The sequence below is a fragment of the Chrysochloris asiatica genome, unplaced genomic scaffold, assembly GCF_000296735.1.
Source record: "Chrysochloris asiatica unplaced genomic scaffold, ChrAsi1.0 scaffold00047, whole genome shotgun sequence".
NCBI lineage: Eukaryota > Metazoa > Chordata > Mammalia > Afrosoricida > Chrysochloridae > Chrysochloris > Chrysochloris asiatica.
The window spans coordinates 12,267,879-12,281,024 of record NW_006408565.1 but is presented as its reverse complement, the minus strand read 5'-3'; positions in this window follow the sequence as shown (position 1 = coordinate 12,281,024).

Below are 13,146 nucleotides of genomic sequence, written 5' to 3'. Positions count from 1 at the left end.
CACCAGAGATGGAGACAGAGATGGAGACATGGAGAGGGGGAGCAGCTGAGGACTCTAGATTCATGGGAAGAAAGGGACTGAGAGCTGGTGGCCAGGAGGCAAACTTGCAGAATGTGCCCTTTGGTGGTGTAAATTATTATATATGCCTGAGTGTTTTAAAAAAAAAAACCCAGCTAAAGTGAATAGACAGAAATACTGTTAACTGATTGTACATGGAGGGGATTATAATCATTGCAATGAAACAAGATGTATGGTTTGTTGAATGTAAAACTGATCATCTGTCCTGTAAACTTTCACTCAATCCACAATAAAACCTTAAAAAAAAAAAAAAAACCTTTAAAGGGATCTTTTGTAGCAGATTTGCCCAATGCGATATGTCATTTGATTTCCATAGAAGAATTGATTCTTTTGAGTTATAGTGTTGGAGGAGAATATTGAAAGTGCCATGGGCTGCCAAAGGAACCAACAGATCTGTGATGGAAAAAGTGCAGCCAGAGTGCTCCTTGGAGGCCAGGATGGCCAAACTTCGTCTCTCATACTTCTGACATATTGTCAGGAGGAACCAGTCACTGGAGAAGGATCTCATGTTTGGTAAGGTGGAGGGGTCAGAGAAAAAGAGGAAGACCTCCAGCGAGATGGATTGGCAAAGTGGCAGCATCGATGGGCTCAAGCGTGGCAACAGTAGTGAGGTTGGCCCAGGATCGAGCAATGTTTCATTCTGTTGTGCATAGGGCTGCTATGAATTGGTCCCGACATGATGGCACTTCCATGAGCATCAATTGTGAATGCAAGTAAAATGAAGTCTTTGACAACTTCAATATTTTCTCCATTTATTATGATGCTGTCTATTGGTCTAGTTGTGAGGATTTTTGTTTTCTTTACATTGAGTTGTAATTCATACTGAAGGTTGCAGTCTTTGGTCTTCATCAGAAAGTGCTTCAAGTCCTCTGTTTCCAGCAAGCAAGGTTGTGTGTCATCTGCATGTCACAGGTTGTTAATGAGTCTTCCTCCAATCCTGATGCCACAGTCTTCATATAATCCAGCATCTCAGATTTGCTCAGCATATAGATTGAATAAGTATGATGACAGGATACAACTATGATACACATTTCCTGATTTTAAATCATTCAGTGTCCCCTTGTTCTGTTTGAATTGGTCAATGTACAGTTTCCGCATGAGCACAATAAATGTTCTAGAATTCCCATTCTTCACAATGTTATTTATAGTTTGTTATGATTCACACAGTCAAATGCCTTTGCTTAGTCAATAAAACACAAACATTTTTCTAGTAGTCTCTCCTTTCGGCCAAGAATCATGTGACATCAGCAATGACATCCCTCATTCCACATCCTCTTCTGAGTCAGGCTTGAATTCCTGGCAGCTCCCTGCTGATGTCCTACTGCAATGGTTTTCTAATTTTCTTCAGAAAAACTTTATTAATGGTATGATATTAATCACATATCAGCATGTGATATTAATGATATCATTTGACAAATTCCTTATGTACAAGAAAAAAACGGAACCCCTGATGGTTTGAAGATCAGCAGGAGGACAAGAGCTGTCATAATAATCCAGGAGAGAGATGGTGCTGGCCTGGATCAGCTTGGAAGGTAGTGGTCAGATTCTGGGTGTTTAATAATAATAATGTAATGTTGTTGTTGTTGCTAAATAGTGTCAAGTCGGTTCTGATTCATAGTCACCCTGTATAAGGTTTCCAGGAGTAACCAATGGGTTTGAGTTGTCAAACTTGTGATTAACAGTGCAGTACTTATCCTCCAGGAGTTCTGGTGTGGCACTGTGGGTTAATACGCTGCACTGCAGTCAGTTTGAACTGCAACGTTGGCAGTTCAAGCTCAACAGGTGCTCCTTGGAAACCCTAAACAGGGTTGCTATGGGTCGATGGCACTTAACAACAACAACAACTTACCCTACACCACCACACCAGGACTTCCCAGGGGATTAAAATCGAGTGACTGAAAAAAGGAAGACCTCTCTGAAGAGGTGACATTAAGCTGCAATCTGAGAGACAAGGAGAAGCCCCCGTGAGATGAATGGTGAGTATGGGGGGCGGGGAGGATTGTAAACAGAGGGAAATGGTGTGCACAAAGGCCCTGAGTTGGGAATGATTTTAGCTAATCCAAGTTCTCTAACGTGTTCCAGAGCAAAGATGTCAGTTTGAGGACTAAGTTGTTTTCAATTGCCTCATATGCATGTGAAAGTTAGATAATGAATAAGGAAGACTATAGAAGAATTGATGCATTTGAATTATGGTGTTGGAGAAGAATATTGTCATAACAAACCAATCTGTCTTGGAAGAAATACACCCAGAATTCTTCTAAGAAACAAGAATAATAAGACTTTGTCTCTCACACTTCCAACATATTGTCAAGAGGAACCAGTACTTGAAGAAGCACATCATCATACTTGGTAAAGTGGAGGGTCAGCTAAAAAGAGGACGACCCCCAATGAGATGGATTGACACAGTGGAGGCAGAGATGGGCTCAAGGGTAACAACCACTGTGAGGATAGTACAGGACCAGGCAGTGTTTCGTTCCGTTGTACGTAGGGTCACTTTGAGTTGGTACTGACTCAATGGCACCTAAACAATAATCCAAGGCAGAAGAGACTGGTCAGTATGGGGGAGAGTGCTCTGAAGTAAGATGGGAGAAGCAGGCGTTAGCCAGCTCTCACAATTTATAAGCCAGGCAAGGAACCTGGTACTTAAGTCTAAATGCTCATTTTTGTTGCCTATTTCTGTCCGTTTGTCATACTGTGGTGGCTTGTGTGTTGTTGTGAAGCTGGAAGCTATGCCACATACATTTCAAATACCAATGGGGTCACCCATGGTGAACAGGTTGAGAGAAACATCTAGACTAAGGCCTGCTGACCTACTAAAAAAAAATATCAGTCAAAGAAACCCCTATGGATTGCAACAGAACTTTGTCCAGCTCTCTTGGTTTGGACACAGCATCAGGAGTGATGGGTCCCTAGAGGAGAACATGATGTTTGGTAATGCAGAGGGTCAGCATGGGGTGAGGGGAACCCTGGATAAGATGGGTTGCCACGATGGACTGGTGATCAGCAGGATGGTACAGGACTGAGCAACATACTATTTTGTTGTCCAGAGTTGCCATGAGTCAGAGCAGCTATCAATGTCTGTTTGACTAATAAGGAGATTCAAGTCCAAGTAGCAGTGATAACTGCTCAACAGTCTTCTCTGGTGAGCTCTCCTGCTCTAGCTTCCTTCTGAGTGGAGAAGCAGCCGGATCAGACCCACTGTGCCTCTTCTCAACCCTCTGACTCCTCTGCTTCCCCTGTCCCGTCCACCACTACCACCACCAGGGGACAGGTGATAGGACCAGCCTCGAGCTCAGCCTGGCAGACACATGCAGAGCATCTGCATTGGGTGAGGGGCCACAGGTTCTCAGAGTACAGCGGGCACAGTCCCAATGGGTGCAGCAGTTCTGTTATGTTGCCTGGAAATAAATTTGCATTTGTGAGAAGCATCCCAGGGGGAACTACTGCTGTCGGGGTGGGGGTCAAGGCAGTGCATCAAGCAGCTGGAAGGGGGCATTGCCCCCATGAGGGGGCACTCTCGCGGTACCTGTAGAGGAGGCCTAAGCCACTCCTGTTGACCTTGAGGGATTCCAAATGACTTCTTGAAGGAAGCAGTGCTTCAGTTAGGCATCTAAGGGACGTAGATTTTGTAGGGTGGGGAATGGTGAGTGGGAGAGAGGGACCTGCATAGGCAAAGGCTTGGAAGCGGGGCAGGTTAAAGATGAAGGTAAGAGGAAAGGAGGTTAGATGAGGTTGTGCACAAGCATTTTTGATCCCCACCACGACCAAGGGGCAGTGTGACCAAGCTTAGTTTTATCAGCCTGTGACTGCTGTGGGCCAGGATTATTGTAAATTGGCCCCTGTGTAGCTACACAGGCAGCACCCCCTTTGCCTAAACCCCCAAGAATCACTGATGGATGGATGAGCTAGGCTTGCAGGCCTGGCTCTGTTCTTTAGGAGCAGAGAGATATACCACTGCCCAGATCTTCATTGCAGAGAACAAAGAGCTTGGGGGTGGAGAATGAGTGAGGACCTATGTGTGGGGCATGGCTGACCTTCTGACCCTTTCCTTGGCTGGGCCAAGGGCATGGGAGACTGGTTTGTCCTATAACTAGGAGCCGTGGCCCTGCTCTGGGTGCTCCTCCACTCAAAACAGTCACACCCAGGAGGTGCTAAAGCTCACCAGAGGAGACTGTTAAATATCCAGGAATTTTGAAAGCTAGCTGTTAGCATTTGGTAACATGAAACTGGCCATGGTAGGGATGTTTACACCTTGGAAATTGGCAAATGCTATAAATCAGATGTTTTTTCCTTCCAGCGAACTGCGCTTTCTTCACTTCAGTACCATGGGGCAGGGAGCAGCCTGAGACCTGTGTCCAACACCCACCCTCTGTGCAGGCCTTATGTTAGGAACTGAAAACACCCAGAAAGCTCTCAAGGAGCAACTGATCTAGTAGGGAGACAGAAATAGTACGAAGTGGGTGCTTCAAAAAGTTTGTGGAAAAATTGAATGAAAAGATAATGGGATTTTTTCCCATGAACTTTTTGAAGCTCTATCATATTAAAACAATAGCTGCTGTATTTTGTATCTTTGATATGCCAGGGAACTATGAACTTTTCATACATCATCTATGCTCCTCCCATAGAGCCCACTATACAGATGGAAAAACTGAGGCTTAGCTCAAGATCATCCAATCAAAACCAAAGCCAAGCCATTGTCACCGAGTCAATGTCAACTCATAGCACCGCTGCATTGCCCAAGATCATAAAGCTGGCAAAATCAGGTCTGAAGCCAACATTGTGCAAACTCCTGAATCTGTGGCCATAACCACCTCCCATCTCCACATATCATGCTACACTATAGGAGCATGGAGGAGGGAAAACTAACCCTACTTGAGATGGCAGCAGGGGTGACACTGGGCCAGGCTCTCAGTATGGTAACATTTAGTCTGGGCCTTTAAGGGTAAATAGGAGTTTTCCAGTTGGAAAGCAAAGTGGAGAAAGGCATTTCTTGTATAAAGAATATCATAGGCATAGGCAAGGAAGAGTAAGGGAGCCTAGGGAGTTTGGGGAATGAGAACAGGGATGTATGATTTATAGTTGGGGTGGAGGCAAGATGGAAGGATTAGGGTGGAAGGGTCTTGAAAGTCAGACTAAGAGATTTGGTTTTTATCCTAAGGGTTTTCAAAGGTATAGACGTAAATTCCTGGAAATCAGACTCTAAAACTATGCAAATATTGTGGCGCTGCTGCTGCCATGCCTGGTTATGAAGTCCCCTAACGCAGTCCTTCTCAAACCATCTATGCAAAAGGCATCTTTCTTTTTTTTTTTTTTTTTTTAATTCTAATCTGTCACAGACCAATACTTTTGTAAGACACAATGAAAATGAGTTACTAGAAAAAAAAAATAATAAAGACCAAGAATAAGACTAATCCTTTTATTATTAGGTTCAACAGATAAAGAATGACTCTGCCAAATGGCTCTGCAAGTTTCTAAACCCTTTTTCTGTACTCACCTGTCCAGGTCTCTCCGATAGAGGCCCCGGTTTAGAACAAACGCAGGCTCTCCTAGGATGAGCTAAGTGCTCTCAAGCATACTCTCATGTTAGATATGAGGAAGTTAAGCACCTGCCCAAGATCACACAGCTGGTGGGTAGCAGAGCTGGCATAGCAGTGCTGTCTGCCTTACTGCACTCAACTAGTCCGTCAGCAGAGCCCCTCCAGCCCAGCCCCTTCACCTTGCCCCCCTTTTGTCCCGTCCCCTCTTAGCACAAGGTCAAGAACCCGGCCAGACGAGGAAATGGAACTAAAGTAAAAAAAGGAACTTCCTTACCCAGGGTTCCAAGGCAAGTGGGTGGCCCGGGGCGGCTAGACTCCAGGTCTCCTGACTCCAGCCTAAACTCAGTTACTCCTGCCTCCGTATCTGTGAGGTGACCCCCAGACCAGACAGTGCCAAAGAGGGCAGGGGAAGGAGGAGCAGGGCAGGAAGAAGCAGGGGACTCATCAATTGCTAGCAATTACACAGTGCTTTGTCATTCTTAATTAACTCAGTGGCTGCTGAGCCCCTGAGATCCTTCCTGGATGCCCAGGCTGGGGCGGAGGCAGCTGCTGCTAGACCGGCAGTGGCTAGGGTCTCTCCGAGCCCCTCCCCACTCCCCAACGAGCACTGCTGTTCCTCCAAATGCAGAGGGCCACCTGCTCACTGGGCTGGCACACACTGACAACCAGAGGACAGCACAGACGTCAGGTCCTGAGGTGTGGTCTGGGCACTTTTGTGCCTGTCAGTCACTGTCAGCCGTTCCAAGGGGTCCTGGGGTAGACGAAGATTTAGCCCTGTGCTTGAGGCATGCCAGCGCTGCTTGTGGAGGCAAACAGGTGGATCAATGACCAGAGTTACCATTTACTGAATGTGTACCATATACCAAGCTCTGGGCTAAGCATTTCCACGGAAGCCTTACAAGGCCCTCCAAGGCAGGTATGATCCCCGTTTATGAATGAACAAACTGAGTCTCAGAGAAACAGCTATGATTGTCAGCAGGGGTTGAGTTGGTCCCTGACTCATATCAACTCCATGTACAATAGATTAAACACTGCTGTTCCTGTGCTCCGCCCCACCACCACCCCAAGTCGGTTATGGATCAAGCTGCCATGGGTTTCCATTGACTGGTGTTTGGAAGCCTCTCTTCCTAGTTCAGCTCAGTCTGGAAGCTCTGCTGAAACCTGCTCAGCATTATAGAATGAAATGGGCGGTGACTACGTGGCATGCAGGAGGCGCATCCACTGGGCATTGAACTTGGGTCTCTGGTACTATAGTGGTTACCACAAAGTCAGCAGTTCAAAACTACCAGCCGCTCCACGGGAGAAGGATGAGGCTTTCTGCTCCCGTAAAGATTTACAGCCTCGGAAACCCTGTACAGGGTCGCTATGGATCCGAACAGACTCGACGGCACTTAACAACAACAACTCCTGAATGGAAGGTGAGAATTCTGCCATTGAATTACCACGGCCCTTGGCCCCCAGCTAAGATGAAACAAAACCAAACAATCCTCAACAGGCAATTTTGACTCAGAGCAAACCCATAGAACAGAGTAGAACTGCTCTCTCGGTTTTCTGAGTCTCAGTTTTTACACAAGCGCATAGTCTCAGCTTTCTCCCATGGAAAGGATGGCAGGTTCAAACCACCAACATCTCGGTTAGCAGTCCAATGCTTAACTCACTGCACCACAAGGTCCCCTTTGCAACTAAGGTTGTTGCTACTATTGCTGGTGCTGTGGAGTCAGTTTCTGAGGAGCAGCTGGTGGATTTGAACCACTGACCTTTTGGTTAGCAGTCCAGTACATTCTACAATGCCATACCAGAACTCCAGCTAAGGTTGTTGTTAAATTCTGACTCATAGCGACCCTGTAGAGCCGAGGTGAGAACGTCTGGCCTGAGGGCCATATGTTGTTGTTGTTGTGAAGTGCCGTCAAGTTGGTTCTAACCCATAGTGACCCTGTATGGGGTTTCTGAGGAACAGCTAATGAGTTTGAACCACCAACCTTGCAGTTCAAACGGCTTTGCAGTCTGGCGCATTAACCCATAGTGCCACACCAGGAGTCCTTGAGGGCCATATAAGGTCCTCAAAATCGTTTGGTCTGGTCTTGCCAAGGCAACCACAGTTCCAGCCATCACATTGTTTGTTGTTGTTGTTGTCAAGTGCCGTCAATTGGTTCTGACCCACAGCGACCCTGTATAGGATTTCCAAGGAGCAGCTGGTGGGTTTGAACTACTGACCTTGTGATCTAGCACATTATCCTGCAGTGCCACACCAGAACTGCTAGCTATCACATTGTTGTTAAGTGCCATGGAGTCTGTTCTGACTCATAATGACCTGGCATAGGGTTTCCGAGGAGCAGCTAGTGAGTTTGAACCACTGATCTCATGATTTGAACCAATCTTGAGGTTGAGAGCTTAGCCTATGGTGCCCACCAGGACTCCAGCCATCACATTGTTGTTGTGTTGTTGTGAAGTGCCGTGGAGTCAGTTCCGACCCATAACAAACCCTGTATAGGGTTTCCGAGGAGCACCTGATGAGCTTGTACCACCGACCTTGCGGTTCAATTCGGCTTTGCAGTCTAGTACATTAACACACAGCGCCACAGCCATCACATTGGGGGTGACTTAATGAAATGTTTGACCAAACACAGCAGGTTAACTTTTAAGTTGGTCATTTTGTATGGCCCACAAAATGTTTACAGCTGTTTCTCTTCATTTTGAGTTTTTCATTTCAGCAAATAAAGGTCCCGTGGGCTTTTCTCCCACGGGCTTTACTCCATTCTCATCATCACTGTCAAGTCTACTTTGAGGAGGCAGCTCTTCCCCAGTCGCATATTGAGTGCCTTCCAACCTGAGGGGCTCATTTTCCAGCACTATATCTAACAGTGTTTCTCTGCTATTCATAAGGTTTACAGTGACTAAATATTCGGAAGTAGTTTGTCACTCCTTTTTCCTAGTCTGTCTTTGTCTGGAAGCTCATATGAAACCTGTCCACCATGAGTGACCCTGCTGGTACTTAAAATACCGGTGACATAGCTTCCAGAATCACAACAATTCACAAGCCACCACAGTATGACAAACTGACAGATGTGTGGTTGTTGTTGTTGTTAAGTGCCATTGAGTCGGTACTGACCCATAGCGACCCTGTATAGGGTTTCTAAGAAGCAACTGGTGAGCTTGAACCACCGACCTTGCAGTTCAAACAGCTTTGCAGTCTGGCGCATTAACCCACAGCACCACACCAGGACTCCGACAAGTGGTGGTATGGCTCACAAATGATGTAAATTCTGGAAGAAAAAAGGTTCTCCAACCCTGCTGGATAGGGTTTCCAAGGACAACAGGTGGGTTTGAACTGCCAACCTTGTAGTTTAGTAGTCCAGTGCTTCTCCTACAGTGTCAAACCAGAGGAGTTGGTTTTAGAACTTAATGTTGTTGTTAGGTGCCATTGAGTTGGTACCAGCTCATAGCAACCCTTTGCACAACAGAACAAAACACTGCTCGATCCTGGGCCAACCTCACAATTGTTGCCACATTTGAGCCCATCAATGCTGCCACTTTGCCAATCCATCTTGCTGGGGTCTTCCTCTTTTTCTCTGACCCTCCAACTTACCAAACATGGTATCCTTCGAAAGCGACTGGTCCTTCCTAACAATATGGCCGAAGTATGAGTGACGAAGTTTGGCCATCCTGGCCTCCAAGGAACACTCTGGCTGCACTTCTTCCAACATAGATCTGTTGTTCTTTTGGCAGCCCATGGTACTTTGAAAATTCTCCTTCAACACCATAACTCAAAAGCATTAATTATTCTACAGTCTTCTTTATTTACTGTCCAGCTTTCGCATGCATATGAGTTATTGAAAATACCATGGCTTGGGTCAGGTGTACCTTAGTCCTCAAGCTGACATCTCTATTCTTCAACACTTTAAAAAGGTCTTGTGCAGCAGATTTGCCTAATGCAATACATCATTTGATTTCTTGACTGCTGCTTCCATGAGTGTTGATAGTTGATCCAAGAAGAATGAAGTCCCTGACAACTTCAATCTTTTCTCCGTTGATAAGAATGTTGTTTATTGGTCCAGTGGTGAGGATTTTTGTTTTCTTTACATTGAGATGCAATCCATACCAAAGGCTGTGCTCTTTGATCTTTATCAGTAAATATTTTAAGTCCTCTTCACTTTCATCTAGCAAGGTTGTATCATCTGCATATTGCAGGTTGTTAATGAGTCTTCCTCCAATCCTGATGCCACGTTTTTCTTCATAGAACCCAGCTTCTCGGTTTATTTGCTCAGCATACAAGTGAAAGAATGGTGAAAGAATACAACCTTGTCGCACACCTTTCTTAATTTTAACCATTTGGTGTTCCCATGTTGTGTTCGAACAACTGCCTCTTGGTCCATGTACAGATTCCTCATGAGCACAATTAAGTGTTCCGGAATACTCATACTTCACAATGTTGTCCATAGCTTGTCATGATCCACACAATCGAAAGCCTTTGTGTAGTCAATAAAGCACAGGTAAAAATCTTTCTGATATTCTCTGCTTTCAGCCAAGATCCATCGGACTTTGGCAATTAGAACTTTGTTGTTGTTGAGTGCCTTTGAGTTGATTCTGACCCATAACTACCTCTGTATAGGGTTTCAAAGGAGCAGCTGGTGAGTTTGAACTGCCGACATTGCAATTCAAATGCTTTTGCAGTTTGGCGCCACACCAGGACTCCTTAAGTATGTAGAAATTTCCAAGGTCAAATAGCTGTCAGTTAGGAGTGTGTGTGTGTATGCTGGGGAGAAATGTGCATGTATGTTGGGAAGGAAAGATTGGTGTCTTGGTAGGTGTGACCACAGGTGTTAGGGAGATGGTTGACTAGACATTCTGGCCAAAGGCAGGGACGCTGGGAGAGTCAGGGAGAAAATCTACCTGCATGTGTCTGGGAGAAGAAGCAGCGTGAGAAGGAGCTAATTGGTTAAGGATGCTAAGTCAGGGGGGCACAGCGGGCAGGAGAGGCCCTATGAGTGGAGTGAAGGGTCAGAGCTGAGTCCAAGCAGGAATTCCTGGGGTTCCTGACTCACCCTGTAACCCGGGTTACCTGGCTGCCTCAGGTTGTAGGGTAGAGTAGCTGTGTCCTGCTAGTTGAGGCTGAGGAGAAGGTCTGGAGGAGAGTTGTGAAGCTGGACTGCCAATAGCTTGCCTGCTGCTTCCAGTCCTGAGTAAGCTCCCTTCCATAAGGCCCAGCCTAGAATCCTGATAGTAATGACCACTCAGCCATTTCATTTTTACTATGTATCCTGGAAAGTGATGATTTCGTTTTTATTAAAATAAGCAGCATATATAGTACTCATTCTGTAGGATAAGCACTGGACTGGGAACCACAAGGTTCATGCCCACCAGCAGCTCTGTGAGAGAAAGATGAGGCTTTCTGCTCTTGTAAAGATTTATAGCCTCGGAAACCCTATACAGGGTAGCTATGCGTCAGAACCGACTTGATGGCACTTAACAACATCTACCCAATCAGGTATAATCCCCATATTACAGTTGAGGAAACTAAGGTCTATGTAATTCAGATGATTTGACTAAGGTCATGAAGTAAAGAAGTGGTAGAGCCTGGAGGTCATGCTTCATCATTCATATGTGTTTTCCAGCAATAATCCCCATTTCACAGTTAGAAAAACTGAGGTCCAGCCAGATGAAGAAACTAACTTAGGGAAGTACAGAGAGGAGGAAACCAGAGCTCCTGATCCCCACCTGGGCTTCTGTCTTGGTTCCACTGCAAGCCCAAGTGACAGGTGGAGAGAGGTTGACAGCTCTGGAGCCCACTATTTTATTAGGGTACCAGAGAACCCAATGGGAGAGAAAGCAGTAAGACTGTAATTCTGAGCCCATCTTCCTAAAGACAAAAGCCAGCTATTCCTATAGGCCACTTTTTTCCCCTAACCTTTTTATTTTTACCTTTTTTGTTTAATAAAGCATATATGATAGTTTTATAAGTTTTTGCAATGACAGATAAGATAAAAAAGAAAGAAAGAAAAGGGGGAAAAGGCACCCTAAACTCCCTTCTTGGACATTAGTGTATTTCTATTTTTTTTTTTTTTTTTTAAACTCCTCTTTGGTTTTATAAGCATCCAGACTGGGAGGCAGGTGACCTGGCTTTTGGTCCAGGCTTTCTGTGTGACCTTAGGCAAGTCACTGCCCCTCTCTGGGCTCAGAATCCTCATCTATGAAATGAGGGATTAGACATGGTGACCTCAGAGGAGGCCCCTCACTGCTCTGACCTTCTGTTTCTGTTTCTGTTTCTAGGACCAGCAAACTGCCCTCTGCAGGGAACACATGGCTGACAGCTCCCAGCATCATCTCCGGGAGGATGTGAAGGCCCCATAATCAGCCTTCCTTGTGTGCACATTTCCAGGCCTGATTGCTTAGCAGGCCCATATGGCACCCACTACCAGCCGACACTGCCCGCTGCCCTTTCCCTGCCAGCACCACTGGGTAACTGCTTTTCTTCCAGGCTCCTGAAGGTTCTCTTTGCCCATCTAGGACCCACTAGTATGGGGTGAGAGCTGGGAGGCTAGCCCTGAGGACCAACCTACCTATTGCCACAGCTCTTCTTCAAGAAGAGTCAGCCTGTTGAGATGGAAAGCTGGAGACAGAGGAAAGAAGGGAGGAGGCAGGGAGGAAACATTGACTGCCTTCCAACTCCACTTGGACCCCTTGCTAGGCATTTAAGGTTCATAAATGAATCAGAAAAATGTGGTGACCCTGAAGGACATAAGTCTAGTGGGAGTGAGAAGACAGGCAGTGGCAATATGTGTAATACCAAAAGTTCAGGCCTGTGGGAGCCCACAGGGCAAAAACTAACCCATGGGTGGTAATTGTAAAGGTGTGTTCTCAAAGTCAGGACTCAACATCTCCCACTCCTGGCAGATAGTCCTCTGGAAAATAGGTGCTGTTGCCCCTTTGCAGATGAGGCTCAGGAAAATGAGGGATTTGCTAAGGTTGACAACTACTGAAAGGAGAATTGGATGCAAACAAACTCTAAGCCTTCTACTCTGAACTTGAGTCTGATCTGAGTCTCTGGCTTGCTGGAGAGCCTCAGTGTGTGTTTCCTTTTCAGCCTCAGGCTCCTTATCTGTAAAGTGGGTCTGTTTCTGGTGGCCTTGTACAGTAGTGGTGTGGGGAAAAGCAAAGACAGAATGAATGGCTGAGAACAGTACTTCGTTTATAAACTGGGAGTGGCAAGAGGGCTACCTTGCCCTGTTCTCTGGCCCTCCTGGCTGAGTCACCCCATCCAGATGTTAGATCATGGGTCTGGATGTATAGTCACAAGATCCTACAGAGTCAGAGTTCAAGAATCCTGGCATTACCTTACCTGTGATTGAGGAATTCTAGAATGGAGACTCCTTGTCCCCTCTAAGATCTCCTAGGAAACGGGGTGGGGGTGAGGGATGGCAGGGTCAAGGTCATGTAGCACATCAGCCCTGAAAAGTTGGAAGGACCTCTTATTTTGAAGAGAAAGAATAAAGACCTAGAGAAGGGAAGAGATTCCTGAGACCCCCAGCAAGCA